At 42.6% G+C, this 20,595-nt stretch overlaps 3 non-coding genes and 2 pseudogenes across 3 annotated transcripts; all 5 read left to right on the forward strand.

The window, feature by feature from the left end:
• The first annotated feature begins 2,906 nt into the window (after positions 1–2,906).
• LOC148825295 (5S ribosomal RNA) lies at positions 2,907–3,025 on the forward strand. Its single transcript, XR_016093332.1, has one exon. It is a non-coding gene; the product is annotated as a 5S ribosomal RNA (ribosomal RNA).
• A 537-nt stretch (positions 3,026–3,562) lies between these two features.
• Positions 3,563–3,681, forward strand: LOC148825296 (5S ribosomal RNA). The gene has a single exon (XR_016093358.1). It is a non-coding gene; the product is annotated as a 5S ribosomal RNA (ribosomal RNA).
• A 537-nt stretch (positions 3,682–4,218) lies between these two features.
• Positions 4,219–4,337, forward strand: LOC148825297 (5S ribosomal RNA; annotated as a pseudogene).
• A 537-nt stretch (positions 4,338–4,874) lies between these two features.
• Positions 4,875–4,993, forward strand: LOC148825298 (5S ribosomal RNA; annotated as a pseudogene).
• Positions 4,994–5,530: 537 nt separating this feature from the next.
• On the forward strand, positions 5,531–5,649 carry LOC148825299 (5S ribosomal RNA). Its single transcript, XR_016093359.1, has one exon. It is a non-coding gene; the product is annotated as a 5S ribosomal RNA (ribosomal RNA).
• Positions 5,650–20,595: the final 14,946 nt, after the last annotated feature.

Here is a 20,595-nt window from a genome sequence, read left to right on the forward strand (position 1 = left end):
TCCCATGGCAGCCTTGAGGTAAAAGCTTCCTGCTTTTCCTCTCTGTTTTACTGCCTGCTCTGTGACTTCAGGGGTGGAGTCAGCACTCGCTTGCGAGTGGCTGACCTCATCCAGGCAGGAACCCTTCCACTCAATCAGATAGACTGAGGGAGGGAGAGGGGGCGGGTCTCCGCCTCCTCCAGTGGAGAGTATCAGCTCATTCACGCTTCCGGCAGCCTTGGGGAGCGGTTGTCTATGTCCTAATAAAACTTGTTCAATCCTGGCCAGGCGGGCGGCTACTGAATCCTTTTGTTCAGCTTTATCTAGCCCTTTCCCTTCCCCGGTGTTCTCATGGAACTTAGGACGCTGGGTGCGGTCCTGTGTGCCTGCTTTGGAACGGGGCTAAGCCAGCTCAGGAGCCTGTGCTCCTTCGAGCAGGGGGGAATTAACCCTGCTGGCTCTGACGGCGAACACAGTCGCTTTAACAGCTTTTTGCTCAGAGCGACTTTGGACATCATACTCCCAGGCTTTCTGCACGAATCTCTTAATATCAGTCATTTTCATGGTCTGTGCATCTGTATGCATTAAGATCATCTTTCTGACTGACGGGTGGAGATTCGCAATGAATAAACCCTTGAAATGTGTGTTCACTTCACAACCCTCATTATTTCGCCCTGCAAAATAAGTTCATCTAAGTCTCTCGTAATATTCGCGAGGGGACTCTGCTCTCTCGTGCTTAATGTTAAGGGCGGCGGCTATCGCGGCAGTCGGGTCAATAAACGCACTGTATTCTGATAAGTGCTTGACACAGCTCTTCAAAGTCATCACAGACTTTCTTCATCTGCCTAGCCATCCACTCATGTACAGCTCTGCTGCTAGTATTCCTGACCAGAAATACTTTTTCCTGTTCTGTAGCGTTTGGCAGGTACTGCAGGGTATACCTGAGGTCTTGAATATAACTCTCGATATTATTCTCTGACACTGCAGGGTCAAATCTCTCCATGTCCTTCGCTAGCTCTCTCAGAGAATGGAGGTTTATTCTCCTAGCTTCTCCGCTGACGGAGATATGACGGAGATCGTGGTCAGACCTGTCGCTGCTAGAGAGAGTGCTTAATAGCGACTTGAATTCAGACCTTTTAGCAACCATCGTTAAACTTAAAGAGTATTACTTTTAAGTACGAAATCACAGTTCTACCACAGAAAACCACAAGATCAAGTATGCAATCAACCCAGTAGATCGCAAAAGATCACAAAACAATCAAGCACTGCTTAAAGAGCAAGGGGAACTTTTTTCCTTTCGGCTTTCAGCACACTGTATTGTTGAGTATGAAACCCGTGGTGTTTTATATTGAATTATTCCGCTTGGTTGACTCATTTCAGTCTTACCATAGCCCGTCCAGGGACGCCAATAAATGTAGTGTGCTCTCTGAAGGCACCAGTTCTGTAGGGTTTGGGCATGTATGGGGACATTTATTAATTGTAGCCGTAAATCACAAAATGATTCTTTTGATGGCCTTAGAATCCAACCATGCGATATAACTCAAACAACGCACACACACACGGGTACTAATACACGAGGATACATTTATTAATACATAAAATATGCATATAAACCTAACAGATCTTATTGAGAGGGTTATCAGAATACAAAAGGTATATATACAATCAGTTACAAAGAGTTACATATATCGAGAGGACATACGTTCAGTATATCATTCATTTAGATCGTTTCATAAAGTGAACTTGGTTACAACTTCTACATTAGATACTGAAAACAAGTACATAACTCTTAGGAATTAAAGTGATATCAACTGGTTGGGATAACAATTGAATTCTCAAGCTGTAATGCATTGAAGTTGAATACTCATCCAATCTCTGGGGATTCAGATCTCCTGCGGGCTCTCTGGCTCCGTAACAGACTGTGCTGTGCTGCAGATGATCACTGACCGGCTAGTTAGTGTTGGCTTTAACTAGCAAAGTTTGTGCACAGGAGAAAAGATGACTGTGGGTCCCAGCAAGTCAGAAAGAGGACCGGTTCATTCCTGATGAAGCGCTAGTTCTGAATAGTGATTCAGCTGTCCACAGTTCCGACCTGTTCACAAGGCTTGCTGCTGGTGCTAACCTCAGGTGGATCCTCTGGTTACTCTCTGGCAACCTCCGCTCTAGATTCTTAGAACAAAGGAAAGTTCTGGCACTCGGACACACTGGCCATTCCGTGGTTGTCCGGGCTGAGTCTTAGGATGGTCAGGAGGCGCGCTGCGAGAATGTCCTGCCCTTGGGAGCCTATTGCTCCTGGGCCGTCCTGCCCTGGAATTCTCCTTTGAATTCCCTTTAGAAAAGTCCAGGAAATAGTCTCTCAGGCCCTCTGTGTTGCCTGTTTTTACCTGGAGGAACTTCAGCTCGTTCATTGGCTGAAAGTTCCATGGGCATCAGAGTCCCACGTGGGTTACTCGGCCCTACCAGTCCCTGATTGGTTGATCAAGGTGAGATGTGAGTCACTTACTCCTGACACTTAGGAATGCAGTCCAGATGTCCATCTGGCACTCCCTAGACAGATAGGCGCCAATGGATGACCATTGCTCATGATAGCTAGGCTTAGCTAAGTGCATCCCCATTTGGGAGCTGTCCCTTATCAAAAGAAAACATCTTTAAATCAGCCTGCATGAATAGCTTCTCTGTGGCTGCACCACAGAGATGAACAGAGAGATGGGGCCTCATTTGAAAAAGCACAGCAACACTTAATTCTGTCTTATTAACAACCATTGCCGCTACAAGTGAAAGGCTGAAGTGAAATAGAGCGGGGACGAAGGCAGTGAAGAGAGAGAACGTGGGAAGAAGAGAAAAACGCAAGGGAAAAAAAGCAGCGTCGTAAAAGAGGTGACGGAGCTGTCCTCTCTATAAGAAGGGTGCCAGCGAGCCTTGCACTCGCTTACGGCCACACCCCCTTGAGCACGCCTGATCTCGTCTGATCTCGGAAGCTAAACAGGGATGGGCCTGGTTAGTACTTGGATGGGAGACCGCCTGGGAATACCAGGTGCTGTAAGCCTTTAAGCGCAGGAGGCGCCCTATCCCCGCTCGCTCGCTCATTCCCCTGTTCACACGTGCAGTGCGGCTTCTCCGTCTGTTTATTTGTCAGCTTTGGCGAGACACGGGTGCTTGTGTATTAGCGTGAGCGTTTTTTATTCTGATCATGAACAGTTTTACAAGTCCGCAAAGGATCGAGGAAAGGTTTATCGCCAGCTGAAAAGAGACACAGCGCTTCGGCTGTGGAGACTTGTTCGGCTGGCGTTCGGGGAGTCGCGTTTTTCAGAATTGTATTGAGATCGTTTTCCACAGAGCTCAGATGTCAAAGCACAGCAGCAGCTCTCCACAGCGATCCTCTATAGCGCCCTTTCTCCCGCAGCTCCGTCCTCATTGGAAGGAAGCAAGAGTGAAAGGCTGAAGTGAAATAGAGCGGGGACGAAGGCAGTGAAGAGAGAGAACGTGGGAAGAACAGAAAAACGCAAGGGAAAAAAAGCAGGGTCGTAAAAGAGGTGACGGAGCTGTCCTCTCTATAAGAAGGGTGCCAGCGAGCCTTGCTCTCGCTTACGGCCACACCCCCTTGAGCACGCCTGATCTCGTCTGATCTCGGAAGCTAAACAGGGATGGGCCTGGTTAGTACTTGGATGGGAGACCGCCTGGGAATACCAGGTGCTGTAAGCTTTTAAGCGCAGGAGGCGCCCTATCCCCGCTCGCTCGCTCATTCCCTTGTTCACACGTGCAGTGCGGCTTGTCCGTCTGTTTATTTGTCAGCTTTGGCGAGACACGGGTGCTTGTGTATTAGCGTGAGCGTTTTTTATTCTGATCATGAACACTTTTACAAGTCCGCAAAGGATCGAGGAAAGGTTTATCGCCAGCTGAAAAGAGACACAGCGCTTCGGCTGTGGAGACTTGTTCGGCTGGCGTTCGGGGAGTCGCGTTTTTCAGAATTGTATTGAGATCGTTTTCCACAGAGCTCAGATGTCAAAGCACAGCAGCAGCTCTCCACAGCGATCCTCTATAGCGCCCTTTCTCCCGCAGCTCCGTCCTCATTGGAAGGAAGCAAGAGTGAAAGGCTGAAGTGAAATAGAGCGTGGACGAAGGCAGTGAAGAGAGAGAACGTGGGAAGAAGAGAAAAACGCAAGGGAAAAAAAGCAGCGTCGTAAAAGAGGTGACGGAGCTGTCCTCTCTATAAGAAGGGTGCCAGCGAGCCTTGCTCTCGCTTACGGCCACACCCCCTTGAGCACGCCTGATCTTGTCTGATCTCGGAAGCTAAACAGGGATGGGCCTGGTTAGTACTTGGATGGGAGACCGCCTGGGAATACCAGGGGCTGTAAGCTTTTAAGCGCAGGAGGCGCCCTATCCCCGCTCGCTCACTCATTCCCCTGTTCACACGTGCAGTGCGGCTTGTCCGTCTGTTTATTTGTCAGCTTTGGCGAGAAACGGGTGCTTGTGTATTAGCGTGAGCGTTTTTTATTCTGATCCTGAACAGTTTTACAAGTCCGCAAAGGATCGAGGAAAGGTTTATCGCCAGCTGAAAAGAGACACAGCGCTTCGGCTGTGGAGACTTGTTCGGCTGGCGTTCGGGGAGTCGCGTTTTTCAGAATTGTATTGAGATCGTTTTCCACAGAGCTCAGATGTCAAAGCACAGCAGCAGCTCTCCACAGTGATCCTCTATAGCGCCCTTTCTCCCGCAGCTCCGTCCTCATTGGAAGGAAGCAAGAGTGAAAGGCTGAAGTGAAATAGAGCGGGGACGAAGGCAGTGAAGAGAGAGAACGTGGGAAGAAGAGAAAAACGCAAGGGAAAAAAAGCAGCGTCGTAAAAGAGGTGACGGAGCTGTCCTCTCTATAAGAAGGGTGCCAGCGAGCCTTGTTCTCACTTACGGCCACACCCCCTTGAGCATGCCTGATCTCGTCTGATCTTGGAAGCTAAACAGGGATGGGCCTGGTTAGTACTTGGATGGGAGACCGCCTGGGAATACCAGGTGCTGTAAGCTTTTAAGCGCAGGAGGCGCCCTATCCCCGCTCGCTCGCTCATTCCCCTGTTCACACGTGCAGTGCGGCCTGTCCGTCTGTTTATTTGTGAGCTTTGGCGAGACACGGGTGCTTGTGTATTAGCGTGAGCGTTTTTTATTCAGATCATGAACAGTTTTACAAGTCCGCAAAGGATCGAGGAAAGGTTTATCGCCCGCTGAAAAGAGACACAGCGCTTCGGCTGTGGAGACTTGTTCGGCTGGCGTTCGGGGAGTCGCGTTTTTCAGAATTGTATTGAGATCGTTTTCCACATAGCTCAGATGTCAAAGCACAGCAGCAGCTCTCCACAGCGATCCTCTATAGCGCCCTTTCTCCCGCAGCTCCGTCCTCATTGGAAGGAAGCAAGAGTGAAAGGCTGAAGTGAAATAGAGCGGGGACGAAGGCAGTGAAGAGAGAGAACGTGGGAAGAAGAGAAAAACGCAAGGGAAAAAAAGCAGCGTCGTAAAAGAGGTGACGGAGCTGTCCTCTCTATAAGAAGGGTGCCAGCGAGCCTTGCTCTTGCTTACGGCCACACCCCCTTGAGCACGCCTGATCTCGTCTGATCTCGGAAGCTAAACAGGGATGGGCCTGGTTAGTACTTGGATGGGAGACCGCCTGGGAATACCAGGTGCTGTAAGCTTTTAAGCGCAGGAGGCGCCCTATCCTCGCTCGCTCGCTCATTCCCCTGTTCACACGTGCAGTGCGGCTTGTCCGTCTGTTTATTTGTCAGCTTTGGCGAGACACGGGTGCTTGTGTATTAGCGTGAGCGTTTTTTATTCTCATCATGAACCTTATATACTGTATCTCTACATCCCATAACCTTTAACGGCAGGTGCCTGGGTGTGGACATGTTCTGATGTAATATTTAATTTAAAAGTAAACATTTTAGTAAAGTCTGTTATATTGTTAAAATCTATAAGCGTTATAAATATCAATTTTTGCTCGTGCTTATAATTTATCACTGCTAAATGTGTCTTATTCAATTATTTTAACACTTTTATGACCTATCCACTAAAATATAAAAACCTGCCCTACAACGCTCTTCTCAAAAGATAAAATAAGTTTTACATTTTTTGATTCAATGTAATTTCTTTTCTAGAGAAACACATCATTTGAGGCTTGGGTTGCATGTTAATATTTTTAAGGTTTAAAGACTTTACGTTCACGGTACGTGGAAAATCATTTCAAACTTTTGAAAAGTTGTTGAGAATTTGTCATTGAAATAAGCTTATATATTTTAATTCAAAGTGATTACTTTTCACTCTCGATAAAACACGTGTGATTTTGGGGCGGGGGGATATGGTGGGGCGTTCTAAAACATCACAACCATTTGAAAAATGTCTTGAGCTATGTAGGCATGGTTACAAATTTGGAGTTTATGCTTAAATTAGCCGACTTGCTGGTTTTGAAGTGTGACACCTGAGCTGTCAGGCCCCGATATTGACTGCTGCGAAGATGGCTTCTTTGAGTAGTGAATCATCGGATTCCTCTGCTATGCAAACTGAAGAAGTAGGTTGCTAAAATATTTTTTCTGATAGTGGAAATGTCGTTTCAATCTGCGTTTAGCGTATTTCGTTTTCAACACTTTGTCTTCTTTTTAGCAAAAGCTGACCCAGCACTCAGTGGTGTGTGACAGTGGCTGTCATGTGAACTCTGACGGTGATTCAGGTGTTGGGGTTCCGTCAACGACTGATGAAGAGTTGCTACAAATGGTAAATATTAAACCACAGCAAGTTCGAAGCAAACGAAAAACTCTAACACAAAAGAGGCATTACAATTGTAAATATTTTAGGTAAAAAGCATGCCTATTTATTTTGTTAAGCCTTCCTTTTCTTTTTTCCTTTAATAGAATAACGAAGAGGTCGACGCATCAATCTTCAAACTACCATCAAGCTTGAATGTTTCGTGTCTGTTCATCTGTGTTCGCCAAAATGTGATTAATGATGATGTTCAACCTAGTTTAGCTAACGATGGCTCTAATGAGCCCGATGCTATGGATCAGATTGTAAAGTCGGTGGCATGTTGCACCTTCAACCATTGTTTAAAGGGGGTTGTGGTTGACGAATGCGCGGCCCTTTTGATTAATCATCCAGGTCAACGGGGTCACACATGCCTAGTTGTCGGGTGCGCGGATGGGTACTGTGGTGTCTCCGGGGGAAAGTTTATGTAAATGAAAGTAGTACTCACACCACACTTTTCTTTCCTGAGTTTCGTGGCTTTTCTTCCTCCAACTATCTTCCAAATACAGTCCGTAATCCGTTCCCTTAATCCTGATCCTATCCGAGTTCCAAAAGTCCGTAATAAAGCCAATCCGCGATGTATCCTTATCCAGTGTCCGTAATCCAAAAACCATAAACCTTTTCTCCTTTCAGTAGTCCGTTATTCTTTAGCCCGATCTTTAACATACACCTCTTTCCTCTCTTTTCCTCCAAACCGCATTCACCTTATCGGCTTCCGCCCTGTTCACTGCCTCCGGGGCACTTATATTTTGGTTCCTGATGCGGCTCAGCTGTGTCTCATTGTTTCTCAGGGTAGACCCTTTCCATGTACCGGTCAGCTGATTCTTTTTGGCAGCCATTTTGCTAAGGTCCATATCTAGTATTTTAAGTAGGTCATTCCGAAAATACCTGTTATGAATGACCCTTCCCCTGGTCATGTTACAGTACAAAGATGTGTTGTTTGCCGCATTAGAAATTTATAAGTGTCTCAGTTTAGCCCGAATTTTATCGGCTGTTCTGTACATCGCCAGTGGCCTGGGTGCCTATACTTTTACAGATGATACTGAGCGGAGTATAAAGCACTTGCTGAGAAAAATAATTGACGACCGCTCGCCATATGAGTATGTACGCTCCTTACTTGTAAAGGTAGATGGAAAAATACTATACGTGACTTTTGGTGCGTTGCAAAACTTATTTTATACTTATTTATACTTATTTTTACAGAAAAGAAAAAAGATCTATGTAAAACCAGGGCTGTGAAATACTCGCAATGTGAATAGAGCTTTCACTCTGTTTTACAGACACAGGTGTGCCATCGTGAGAAGAATGAAAAATTTCGAATGTATATGTAAGAATTCTTACAAAAAGTGCTTTACACTCTTCTTTCTGCAAAGCTTGAAATAAAAATCAATTAACTGAATGCTAATGTCCTTGAATTTGTTAAAGAGATAGATGTGCATGTAAAGAACATGAGTGAAATTACTGCGATTCTGATGTTTTCAGATCAGAAACTGAAGCCTGGCGGATTCAGCGGTGTGTATTCCAAAACTACAACGTATTTTACATAGAACCTGTGGTAACACCGTCCCTCTGATCACTCAGGCTAATTTATTTGCTCTGTTAGGGTCGCCCAGTTCGGTGTTCACGGCTATAGAAATGGTGAGAGAAAGGGCGTTATGAATGCTTTTTCAGATGCTGCTGAGTTTCTGAACAATGTTGGGGCGATAGCTACAACTAATTTTCTGCACCAACATTTAATTGGCGATTGCAAGCAGTAGTCTGTAATGTGTGTGAAAAGTTTAAAAGTGTATACTGGGATGTTTCTGTAATTTAAAACCTACTGATGAAATAAAGTGGTTCACATTTCACATGCTATTTGTCCTGCGAGTTCTTTCTGTGACACTTTACTCAGTCAGTCAGTCAGTCAGTGTGCGTGTGTGCGTGCGTGCGTGCGCTCACATCCCAGAAACTCGCGGCACTCACCAGACTTCCCACACCGCCGATTCCCTAGGGTTATAATAGATTGCATTCAAACCTGCAGCAGACATGATCACCTTCCATCCCTCGTTGCTAATACGCTGTTTCACACACTTATTTATAAATCGAAGGGGATGCGGTGGTGGGCATTTGGACCCTGAGGCCTGGGGCTGCTAGGGGTGGAAGGCGGGACAACAACACTCATTATGACACACCATTGGCTCTCGAGGGGGCGGGACATCCACCCATAACATTGCACCATTGGCCGATAAGGGGGCAGGACATCTGCCCATGGCGGCCTCCCATTGGCTGAAAAAGGGGGCGTGGTACCTGTCAAAATGTTTGATGAAAGGTGTCGCTTTATTCTACTCCCGGGCCAAAAACAGCCCTCGGATCATCAACTCAATCAGGAACTCCCAGTCTCACAACTGCATTCCCTCGGTGCTTCCCTACCACCCTATTTCTTAACCCAATTTCTATCCCCAGGACCATCATTAACAATGACTACATTTTACAGGACGATCCCTCCATTGGTACTCTTTTTTCCGACCGCCCAATCATCTCTTATCGCTGACCACCACATAAGCTTCTTGTTAACAGCTCCCTCACACTCAGCACCTTCCCCTGCAATAGCACTCGCTGCATCACTGGCAAATACATATCTAACGACATTCGGGGCATCACAGGACAATTCCAGATAACCCTGACAACATCCTGTATCTCATTTACTGTATCTCTTGCAAAAAATGCCCAGCTATCTACATTTGGGAAACCGAAAGGAGACTAGGAGAATGCTTCAGAGAACATATTAGGGCTAGGAAGGTTAAAGATTTCTCCAAGCCCATAGTTTTTCTTTTCACCTCAAATAGCCAGGATCTCTCAATGACTGACTTATTTTAATGTAATCTTCTCTATTCTCTTGCAGGTTTTGACTTCACACCTTTCTTCACCTCTCTCCATTTTGCACTTCCTGTGTGGCCTCTCTGCTGCTCCTGCCTCCTCCCCTCTCCCAGCTTTTGTTCTTCTGTGCTATTTAATCTTTGTAATCTTGACTGTCTTTCTCACACCTGAAGAAGGCTTCACAGCCGAAACATTGAGTTTTCTCTCTTCTCTTTTCAGTATGGAATAAACCTATTACTTGTTCCTTTGCAGACTACACATGCTGACATAGTTTAGTTCAGGTGGGTAGCTGCTTCAATATACATTTGTAAATGTCAATTTAAAACTGTAAAAATAGTAAGATTGTAACTCCACTTTAAAACGTGGCAAGAAATAGACACATGGGAGGCTACACCCTGGAAAGGTCATCAGTCCATCCCAGGGCAAAGATATAAAAAATAAACATATAGGCAGCACATATCAAGCCTTACAAGAAATCATTAACACCCTCAACACACACCACAGGTCCATTAAACTCAAATACACCAAGCATGGTAGCCTGATAGACTTCCTAGACACCACCACATACAAGGTTTCTTCCTTCAACAACACAGACAAACTGGACATCAAGGTATTTTTCAAAGACACATTCACACGGCTTACTGCACAAGGATAGCTTCCACCCAAAACATACTTTAAAAGGACTGGTAAAATCACAACTCCTACACTTCCACAAAATCTGTACACAACAACAAGACTTTGAGGAAGCCAAATACACACTCTTCCCAGCTTTATGCCAGAGAAGATACACACAAAGGTTCCTCAAAAATGTGGCACAAACATTTCTAAATAGAAAAACTCCAGATGACAGAAAAATACCCCTCAACACATCATATTCTCAACTCAGCATAAAAACCAACCAAAAACCATGATATTAGAAAACACAAACATACTAAGGGAGCACAAAATCATATCTGCACACAGAAAAAAACAAAAACCTTCAGCATTAATTAGTCCAAAGCAAGCTAAAACCTGTACACAACAGATCATATACACCAAGAGCCAAACATTTCATAACAGAAAACAATGATCCAAAACAAAGAAACTAAAGAAATCTTCCAGTTGCAAAGGGCACTCTCAGAAAACATCAATAACGCCATCTACAGCATCCAGTGCAAAAAGTGCGGGGTGACCTATGTGGGGGGAACGGGTAACTCCATCCGAACCCAGCTGACACAACACATGTACATCAGGAACCACGGGACTGGAAAGCAACCCCAACTGGACAGAGATAGAAACAAAGAAAAAGGAAAGGGAGTGGATCAAAAGACTTCTTTACACAAGACCTGAACATCAGAAAAACCGGGAGGGTTTTAGTCGTTGGAAGAGAGTGCTCACCTTGTGCCAGATGGTCCCCTCTCGGATAAAATCTGGGAGAAGGAGCTTTGTTCCCCTCTCCTAACTAGCCAGATCCTACAGGGACTGGAACTCTTCACCATACTAACACGCAACAAACAGACGAATAACTGAAACCAATCAGCTATGGAAACTCGCACAGCTTGCACAGTCCTACTAGGGAGGAAAACAAAAGACCCTGATTGCCTATTGAGATGTTAATGGTCCATGCATAATCCCCACCAGGGAAAGCAGAAACTCATTCACCAACTGAAACTGCACCTACTCATACAGAAACGTACAGAAGGAACACAGACCATAGGATACAAACTAGCCCCCTACAACTACAACACACTGCCCCTTACAAAACAGGATAAAAACAGGCCAGCATGGACACAGTGTCCCAACACAATGCCTGAAGAAGACCCAGGCAGAAACATAGCGACACACAGAAAGGCAAGATTGTCTTCCTATGGAGCCACAGATTCTACAGAGGTAAAGCTGCCTAACAGTGGAAACCTAACGGTGTCAACGAAGCTTTAGGCATTTAAATGGTAAGTATGGATCAATCCAGAGTTGACAACGCACGCAACCGTACGGTCACCCTCCACACTGCCTACACAACAAACATGTCAAACAGACAGGATACCTTCCAACAAGGAACCAGGATCATCTACAAAATGATCCAAACAGTCCACCATTTACAAAACACAGCAGTTTTATTGGACGGGAGAACCGAGCACCCGCCAGCCTACGACGGAAGACCGAGGAACTCATAAAACCTGCCAAGCCACCCAAACTCACATATTTGAAGCTGGTAAGCAATGCCAAAAATTGGCTTCACACCACACTGCAGATCCTCGAAGAGCAAAATCTGTCATACAACTAGAGGATCTTGAGCTTCCCCACTGGGAGGAAGCTTTCACACTTGCTTCCAACTGATCAAAGAAACATTATGGGAGGAAATTGCAGAACACCACCTTTGGACCCTACAGTACACAAGCTATCAATACTGGGTTAGGGAAGGACACTCGGGCAGATCAAATTATCACAGCAGTTTTTAAATTCTACAACGACTTCTACTGGAAAGACTGCGAACAAGACCAAGTAAGAGTTAAGTTGTTTTATAAAGTCATTATTTTAGAGCAAGGTATAATTCTGATAAAAATACAATAAACAATATGGTGAAGCTATTGGAGAGAAAATTAAGGCTCGGTTAAGAAACTGAAACAGTCTTGACTTGTTCCTTTACACAAAAGTTATTTATTTTTAAAAGAGACCGATGAGGATTCCTCTGGTGTGCAAGACCTGCCTGAAGACATTTGACCAGTTTCCTCTTCACCTAAAGAGGGTGTGTATGAAATGAGCCTCAGCAGAGGAGATCAGCAAGTTCCTTCTCCAGGCCAGGAAGGACTTGTTGAATCACCTGAGGAATGGGCAGGTCGGGGATTGCAAGAGCATAGGGCTCATGTGTGGTGAGAATGTGAGACTGGCGGAATCCATGGACTGTTTTATGTGGAATCCTGAAGACACATCAGCAAGGTAAGATATTTATAATTTATAAGGCTTCTTCTGTTTCATTTCTAACCTTTACCTTTATGTAAGGGTATGTTAAAATGATATACCAGTGGTCCAGATGCCCTGAGCAAGAGGCTGCTGTCCAGGAGGAAGAGATGCCAGAGACTGAAGTGGAAGAGGAAGGGGAAGATGTGAGTTCTGGAGAACTTTCTATTTTTTCCAAATGTATCTTTTCTTTTATACTTGTATTCTAGTTTGTCTTAGAAGTAAAAATGTTTAAATGTGTATTTTGTATTCCTACTGTCCCCCCAGTTCTTAAAAGCCATCAGCAGGCTCTCAGGAAGACGGTGACCCAGGCCGGACTGGACAGAACGCACTCCCTGGATGCTCCTCACCTGGCTGGGTTTAAACAGGACCTTACCAAGGATCTTGGAGTGGCAGATTGCTCTCAGGAGGTATTTATTTTTAAAGGCATTTAAAATTGAGCAGTGATATTTCCATAGCACATGTTTTTACTCCTTAGCTTAAAATTCACCCATGTGAAATCTCAGCCATAAACATAGTGACTCTACATTTGTCAGGTAGAAAATGTTTCCAGATTCCTGTTTTTATGGATCCATCTGCATCTTCCTTAAACTTTGTAAAGGGCCTATCCAAAACAACAATTATTGTAACCAAATGAAGACCACTGGACTGTCTCACCAAATCATTGGTAATTATATTAAGAACATAAACCATTTTCCAGGCTACATCCTAAATGATATCAGTGTGAAAGTAGAGGATCCCAGCCTGGCTAACCTCATCATCAACTTCCAAAGTATCCTAAAGGATATTCAGAAGAAGAACAGTAAGAATATTGCCAAGAGATTACTAAAAATAGGTCATTTTCATTTTAAAACTTCTTTCAGTTGTACTTTTAATCTGAATACAAAAAAAGTTGATGAGTATTAATTTCTCCCACAGATATAGACAGTTGCAGAGTCCAGAACCAAGTACGAAGGATTGCTGGAAGGTGTTGCAAAGTGTTGCAAAGAGAGATGTGTTGCACAGACTGGGCAAGACATCACCTTGCCTGAGCAGCTTCTTGTACTATATTACCTGCAGGTCTTTCTCCAGCTGAAGCACCTGTAGCACCCAGGGGTGGTAAAGAACATGACAGTAAGAATACTTTCATACAACAAAAGTAAGAAATTACATATATGGGATTTTTACAGTTTGGTGTATTCATTTTTATTTTCTCGCTATTACAGGTTGAGGAATGGGTGCAAAGAAAGTGTTGTTTCAACAAGTGGGCACAAAAATGGTCATAATTCCTATTAAAGAGCACAAAACCTCAAACAACAGCTGGCTTGAGTGAAGAAGAGGAACATGCAAGTTGATGGCTACATTGATATACCCATCCACTCAATTCAGGGTTGTGGTAGAACTGGAACCATCCTGGCAAGCAGTGGATGCAAAGTACTGTATCACCCATAATGTGACACCAGTCCATCACAGGACTCACTCACACCATGGCCAATTTTCATAGAAGCCAATTAAAATCCATGTTAATACCGAACAAAAGACCTCCACCTGCATAGCTCCAATCATGTACGGGATTTAAGAAAATCTGGAATGTACCTTAATTGCATTTTATTTGTGTTTTATCAGCCGTTTCATCTTTACTTCACTAAACTGCGCTGTACTGCCCAGGTCAGCAGCTGTGAAAGGAGACGGAGAAGATGGACTGGTCAGCCAATGTATCAACAGTGTCTGAAGTGCTTGAGAAGTGGAAGCCCAACACAGGTCTGCCACCAAATGGCATGCAAATTAAAAAGTTGATAAAGTATCAAATCTGGGAAGGCCTGAGCATCACTGACGATCCTGTGAAGGGGAAGAAGTTTGTGACTTCCAGGTGTTTCCAGAAGGGAGAGGTGGTGTGTGATTACAACGGCAAGGTCATCACAAAGACAACTGCTGAAGCTCACAGATGACAGAGGGAGACATGAGATGTCTTTTCTTTTCAGATGAACCTGCACAAAAACTGTGCATTGATGCTCGTGAAAAACACTGAGCCTGCCTCCCGGATAAGGAGGCAAATCAGAAGATGGATAAATCCATCAAAGAGAAAAGACAATGTAAGGGCTGTAAGAAAGTCATTTATAATCAACGAACAGCCTGTCATAATTCTGTCTGTGACAAAAAGGGACATTGTTGAGGGGAGAAGAGCTCCTCTGTGATTACAGCATTTCCAGGAAATAATTTCAAGGTTGAAGGACAAGCTCTGGAGTGGTTGGTTCACTGACCATTTCCAAAAAAGAAACTAAGTAAGTATATTAAAGTGCATATTTTGAAGATATTCATTTTCTTGTACCTTGGAACTAATGTAAAAATTATATTCGTGTTAATGTCTTGAAAATAGCATTTCTCATTCTCATCAGCAAGGATATAAGGAAGGGATATGGGACTGCTAAAAAGATACATGATTTTCAGAAGAGTATAGAAGGCAGATAACTATCCCACTCAATTGTTACTGCAAAGAAATGCCACAGTGTAAACAAAAAGGTGAACCATTCTTGAAACTTATTGATAGAATCTGAATAGCACGGCATTCCCAAACCAGGCACTGGAGTTTCCTGCAGCGTTAGATGGGTAGTCTCTTGGTAAGAGAGAGATCGACAGAGTACTGGACTTCATGAACGACACCTTTCCAATTCATCGAGAACAGAGCCCACAAGATCTAGAGTCTAGAGAACAATTTCTTACAATATTAGTGGTAGTTTCTGAATGAGTTAAGGACAACATAGTTGTAGAGCTATCTTGCAACTTCTTAAAAGTTGTAAAAGTGATTACCATATTGCCAGTGGTTTATATTTAAAACCTAAAGATTTTAAATTGAATCTTTCTTAAACAAAGGACATTTTTCACAGGAACAGCAGCCTAAATCAGTTGATGACTGTAAATATGACAAGCTTGTGATAAATTGTAAAGTGCAAAACAAAGATGTATTGTTTTGGTTTTGTCTTCAACATCATATTAATAGGCATGTTATTTTTAGAGCAGCTGCCTGCCATTCACCACCAGCCAAGATGCCACGAGGTACATGAAATGACCCAGAAGTACTTAATGATACAGAGAAGAGCATATGGGGGGAAAAAAAAGAAGACAAGAAATATCCATTAACACGTGCATCTAGAAGCCAGAAGACGGGTGATGATCAGCATTTCAAAAGCAGACACTGGAGGTTGAATTCAAGTTTTAACAGTGATTGTCTATGTTTGGCTTCAACACAAATCATATTAATATGCTCACGTTATTAATTTGTACAAAGTCCCCAATATTCATTACAGGCGACGTTCCCAGGAGTACACACGATCCAGCCAGAACGTGGCTAGCTGACGTGCAGTGGACCTCAGGGAAAGAACTCTTGCCCACACGGATGTCTCTGCTCTGAAAACCACTGGATAAAGTTATATGGCGGTCTGTTCTCAGCTGTTGATTTTGTGAAAAATATTGAATATGAAAGATTGAAGTGTCACTGTTCAATGAAGTTCAGACATAAGTATTATGTTGAGAAGCTAGATCTGTTCTACTAATAGCTTTAGTACCTTAATATTGTACTGTTTGCTCTGGTTTTCAGACATCAGTCCAAGATCATTGGTGTGTTAATTGATTTCTGGTAAGATTGGCCCCACGTTTGAGTGTGTGTTTACATTTCTATCTGGCATCCTCAAAAGATGGTTTTGTTTCCTTTTCTTAATTGCTCTTGATTACTAGAGTTTATTTGGCATGATACATTTGTGATAAATGCTTTTTCTTTGTGAATAGTCTTATTTTAATCTACATAATGTCAATGAGTTAGTACCTTAAAGAACAAGCAGTAAAAGAAATGACATTTCAGGTTTATTAGCTAAAGTTACTAAGATTCCTTTACAGTGCAGAGACCCATCTTTAATATGCTGTGTGTGCTCATAATGGACTTGAAATTTGTTTTTGTCACAATGTAAAGGTATAATAAATAGATAATATACTCTATTTATCAAGACTTGACTATTTTAATTCCATACTTCCATTGACTGCTTTGGAATGCATTCCTTACAATTTTCCTAAATAATCATGGTCTCACAGTGTAGACCTGGGTGACATAACAGGGGTCAGGGCTGTATTGACTGGAGGTTTGTGTAGACTGGCCATTGTCTATGTGAGACTGTGGGATCACTAGGGGTCCCCCCCCCCAACACCTGTAACATTGTCAAGTGGTATAATTACCTACAAAAGCTAAACTTCCTCCATTAAGGGGTCACTATTTGTCAGTCACTATCAGTCCGGGACACTCTATGCTAGATTGGACTGTTGTCTTTGGAAGATGGGGTCACAGGTGATGAAATAGACCACAGTGGCAGTCCTGCCTAGCTGTTATATCACTGAGAGACTCACCCACACATTGAGAAGAGAGCACTGGTTTCTGTGCAGAAAGCAGAACAACTCACTTTAACTGGTCAATTAGGTCTAATGAGTTTTATTGCCCTTGACATCTAACTTACTCCAGCCCCCCTTGTGGAAACAACCCCTAATTACTGTTCATGAGCTCCTGGCCACACTTGTTCCCAGTGGAACCAACCTGGAGCAGCAGAACACAGGTTTTCTTTTTCTTTAAGTTGTCTGCTGTTGTAAAACAAGTCATCCCTTGGGAATAAAAACTCTCCCTCTAGTCTGGTTGCTATCTCCTTTATTTGCCCCATATTCCCAGGGCAAAGCAGCTGAGTGATCAAAAGCTGAACTGCAAGGAGCTGAATTTCACACTGGGTTACAACAGACCCTGGTGGGAGAATGGGCAGGAGAGGGCCGGTTGTGCTCCTGAACTAGTCCCCTCCTCTCCTACTCTCGTATTTGCATCACAGTCTATAAACTCCAGCCCTATTGCTTTTCTTCCAGTTCATTTTTTTTAATACAGCTCGTGAATTATGTATACTCTTGTGAAGTATCAAGAAAGCACTCTTATCTTTATTCCCGACGGTCTAGCACAGTAACCACAACTCCAATAACTTTAACTAGAGGAAGGAACCCAGCTTCTGCTCAAAAGGAAAAAAAAAACATTGAAATCATAAATCTCCAGCACTGGCTGGAGACTCTGTGTGTCCGTGCTCAGCGGTTATATAGGACAGGACTCAGCGCGCAGCAGGTGCGGCTCATTGCTCTACGCTCCCCGTGCGGAATGCGCGTCTCCTCCTTCCAGACTCATAACACCGCTGCATACTGTACATCCCTCTTAAATCCCAGAAACACAGAAACTCCGGGGTGTTTCTGTGAGTCAGTACTGGGTTTCTCTGTTCGAGGTTACAAGCAGAAACAAAAAAGCGCTGAAAGCAGGAAGTTATTTCTGCTCGTAGGCATAAACGTGTAAAAATAACTTTTCCGATTACTAAACCCCTAATAAAATCCATCTAAGTCTCCCTTTCGTTCCCAATGCACATAACTGAATATAAACCAGTCAAGTTCAGGTACTTTTCTGATGTACAGTATCTGAATAGTTCTGGCGCGGCTGTTGTAACAAAGATACTTACGAACTTTTTTTTCATACGAGCTCTTGCCGTTTTTAAAATGAATATTTTTTTGAATTCGCTAAATCACACGAAACACCAGCATCACTTATCATAAGCATCTGACCAATTACATTCCTAAATGTTAAACCCATTTAGCATTTATTTTTAACTTGTTTTTTTTTAAATTACACACCTGTTAACTTAGTCCGGATCGCGGTCACCGAGGACCACTCCTGTCTCCCCAGATGACACTTATTATTTTTAAGATAAACGCGAGATAAACAACGTTTGTTTGAAACCGCTCCACAAATTTTCTCACATGCACGTATTCTCAAATATCACCACAACAAAATCATAAAGTTTGTTTCCACAGACATGACACTATTATGCAATAAACCAATAAATTAATGAACTAGCAGAATCCCAATAAAAACACCCGATCACCTGGCCAGCCCAGCATGTCAATATCATACATTTTTACCAACAAAACCGCAAAAGCAAAAACCAGCATATATATATATATCCCATGTTTTTACCTTATTCTGGAGCATGATATATATCCAAAATAACCCAGACTAGTTTATCTCAAGAGCTAGAGACTAGTAAACGTTACTGATTACGTAATAAATGTTTGAAGAGCGAGCGCCAGAAATAAGGCGATTTGATTGGTAAAAACCGCTGTCATTCTTTGTATTTTCAGCCATTCAGAGCCCTTAGGGGGTGAGACTTCCTCTAGAAGCTTCAGGCTGCATTTTTAGCTGTCAATCATTGACTCAGAAGGGATAATCAATCAGTTTTTTATCAGTTTCTTATCAGTGCTCCTTTTTTTCACACCAGAAGGCAACTCTGAGGTTTTTTTTTCATTGCATAACAGCAGGTAAAGGCTCTCTTGCAGTGTCTTAAGGTTTTTATAGCAATTGCAATGGTTTTTATTCTTATTATTTTCAATATTTTTATGATTTTTTATTATAGGCGTGAAATTTCATTCCAGGTCCAGTCTTCACAAAACATGATGTAGAATTTTTTCTAATTGATCCATTTGTCCCAAATTTTTATCCAAGCTAGTAGCCACCTAGAACAAGGTTTTCAAATCATTCCCAGGCCCTTGACATGCATATAGTTGAAAACTCTGACCTCTGAAGACCAAAAAAAAATGTTCGCCAGCTGTTTTTTTTGTTTTATTTTCATATGTTTGTCTGCTGAGTGGACACATTAAGAAATATAAGAAATTTGACTATTCACACTCAAAGCCAAGGGGGCTAGCTTCAATTTAAGACCTGAACCAGGCTCCTGCTATGTTCTGCTGCAGAGATATAACAAATGTTTAAGGGGGAGGAAATTCCAGGTGGACATTGGCTAAATATGTCACTGGTAGTAAAAGGTTAAGTATTCTTGCCATTTTTAGCATATTGTAAGTGGATTTTTTGCAAACATTTTATTTTTTAAATCACATGAAACACAATCAACCCATTGTAACTTCACATTGATAATTCCTGAGCTTTATAACTGTGTATTATTTCTTTTTACCTTGTTTTAATATTTTTTTTATTATTTTTGCATTTTACAGAGCTTTTTAATATATTGTGAGCATTTTAGTGTCATTTTAAAATAGGACTATCAATGCTCCTGACTTTTAAACCTGTATTTATTCTGACATTATTATCTCCACCTGCAGATGAGGGAGGTATTTGATCTTAAATTTGTTGATTTGGGGGGAAAATATACATTCATTTCCTTGTATGTATCACCAGTGGGAAAATTGGCATTTTTGGATGAATTGCAATCTTTACTGCAAGGCCTTCAGACTGATATAGAAATGACTGGAGATTTAAATGACACATTTGATAAATCAGACAGGAACAGCATAACATCTAAAATGGCAGAACCCTCTAAAGTACTGAAAAAATTCCGGCACATTCATAATAAATACAATTTATTTAATTTAAAGCATAAAATTTGCTTTAAAAAGAAAACCACAATTTGTACGATATCATATTTCAATATCGACGTTCAGATGAAGAATTTGAGAATTTGAATATCAATGGAGAGTACATTGATTTTGGGACAATGTTTGCATCTGAATAATCCTTCCTCCTGGAAAGAAGGAAAAAAAAGTTTTGAGTCTCAGTCTTCAGGATCCCCCCCAAAAAACGTGCAAATTTGTTTCCGGTGTATTTTGGATAAAGATATAACTCTCATAGAAGATACATTTTATCACTTGAATGCAGTCGATACTTTCGACTTTTTATATGATGATAGGACCTACATTTAGGGCTCAGTACTGATAACACTGCTGCTATTGATGGAGTAGAAATAAGTGATGTACTGGCAGTTTTTTTTTTCTGAGGCAAGAAGTCCTAGAACACCTCCTATAAAAATAATAAGATTCAGAGCAAGAAATATTTTTCCGCCTCACCTAATGCTATTGCATTAACGAGGCTGAAGTTGGCTTCTTATTCGCCAGCTGCTGCTTTGCGTTTTTCGTTCAATCTTAAATGCTGCTGCTGTGATGTTATGTCGTCTTTCGCCTGTAGATGGCTCTCTACAGTCATTTTTAAAAATACTTATCCGGATGTA

This window comes from Atractosteus spatula, chromosome 10 (assembly GCF_055471065.1).
Source record: "Atractosteus spatula isolate fAtrSpa1 chromosome 10, fAtrSpa1.hap1, whole genome shotgun sequence".
Lineage (NCBI taxonomy): Eukaryota > Metazoa > Chordata > Actinopteri > Semionotiformes > Lepisosteidae > Atractosteus > Atractosteus spatula.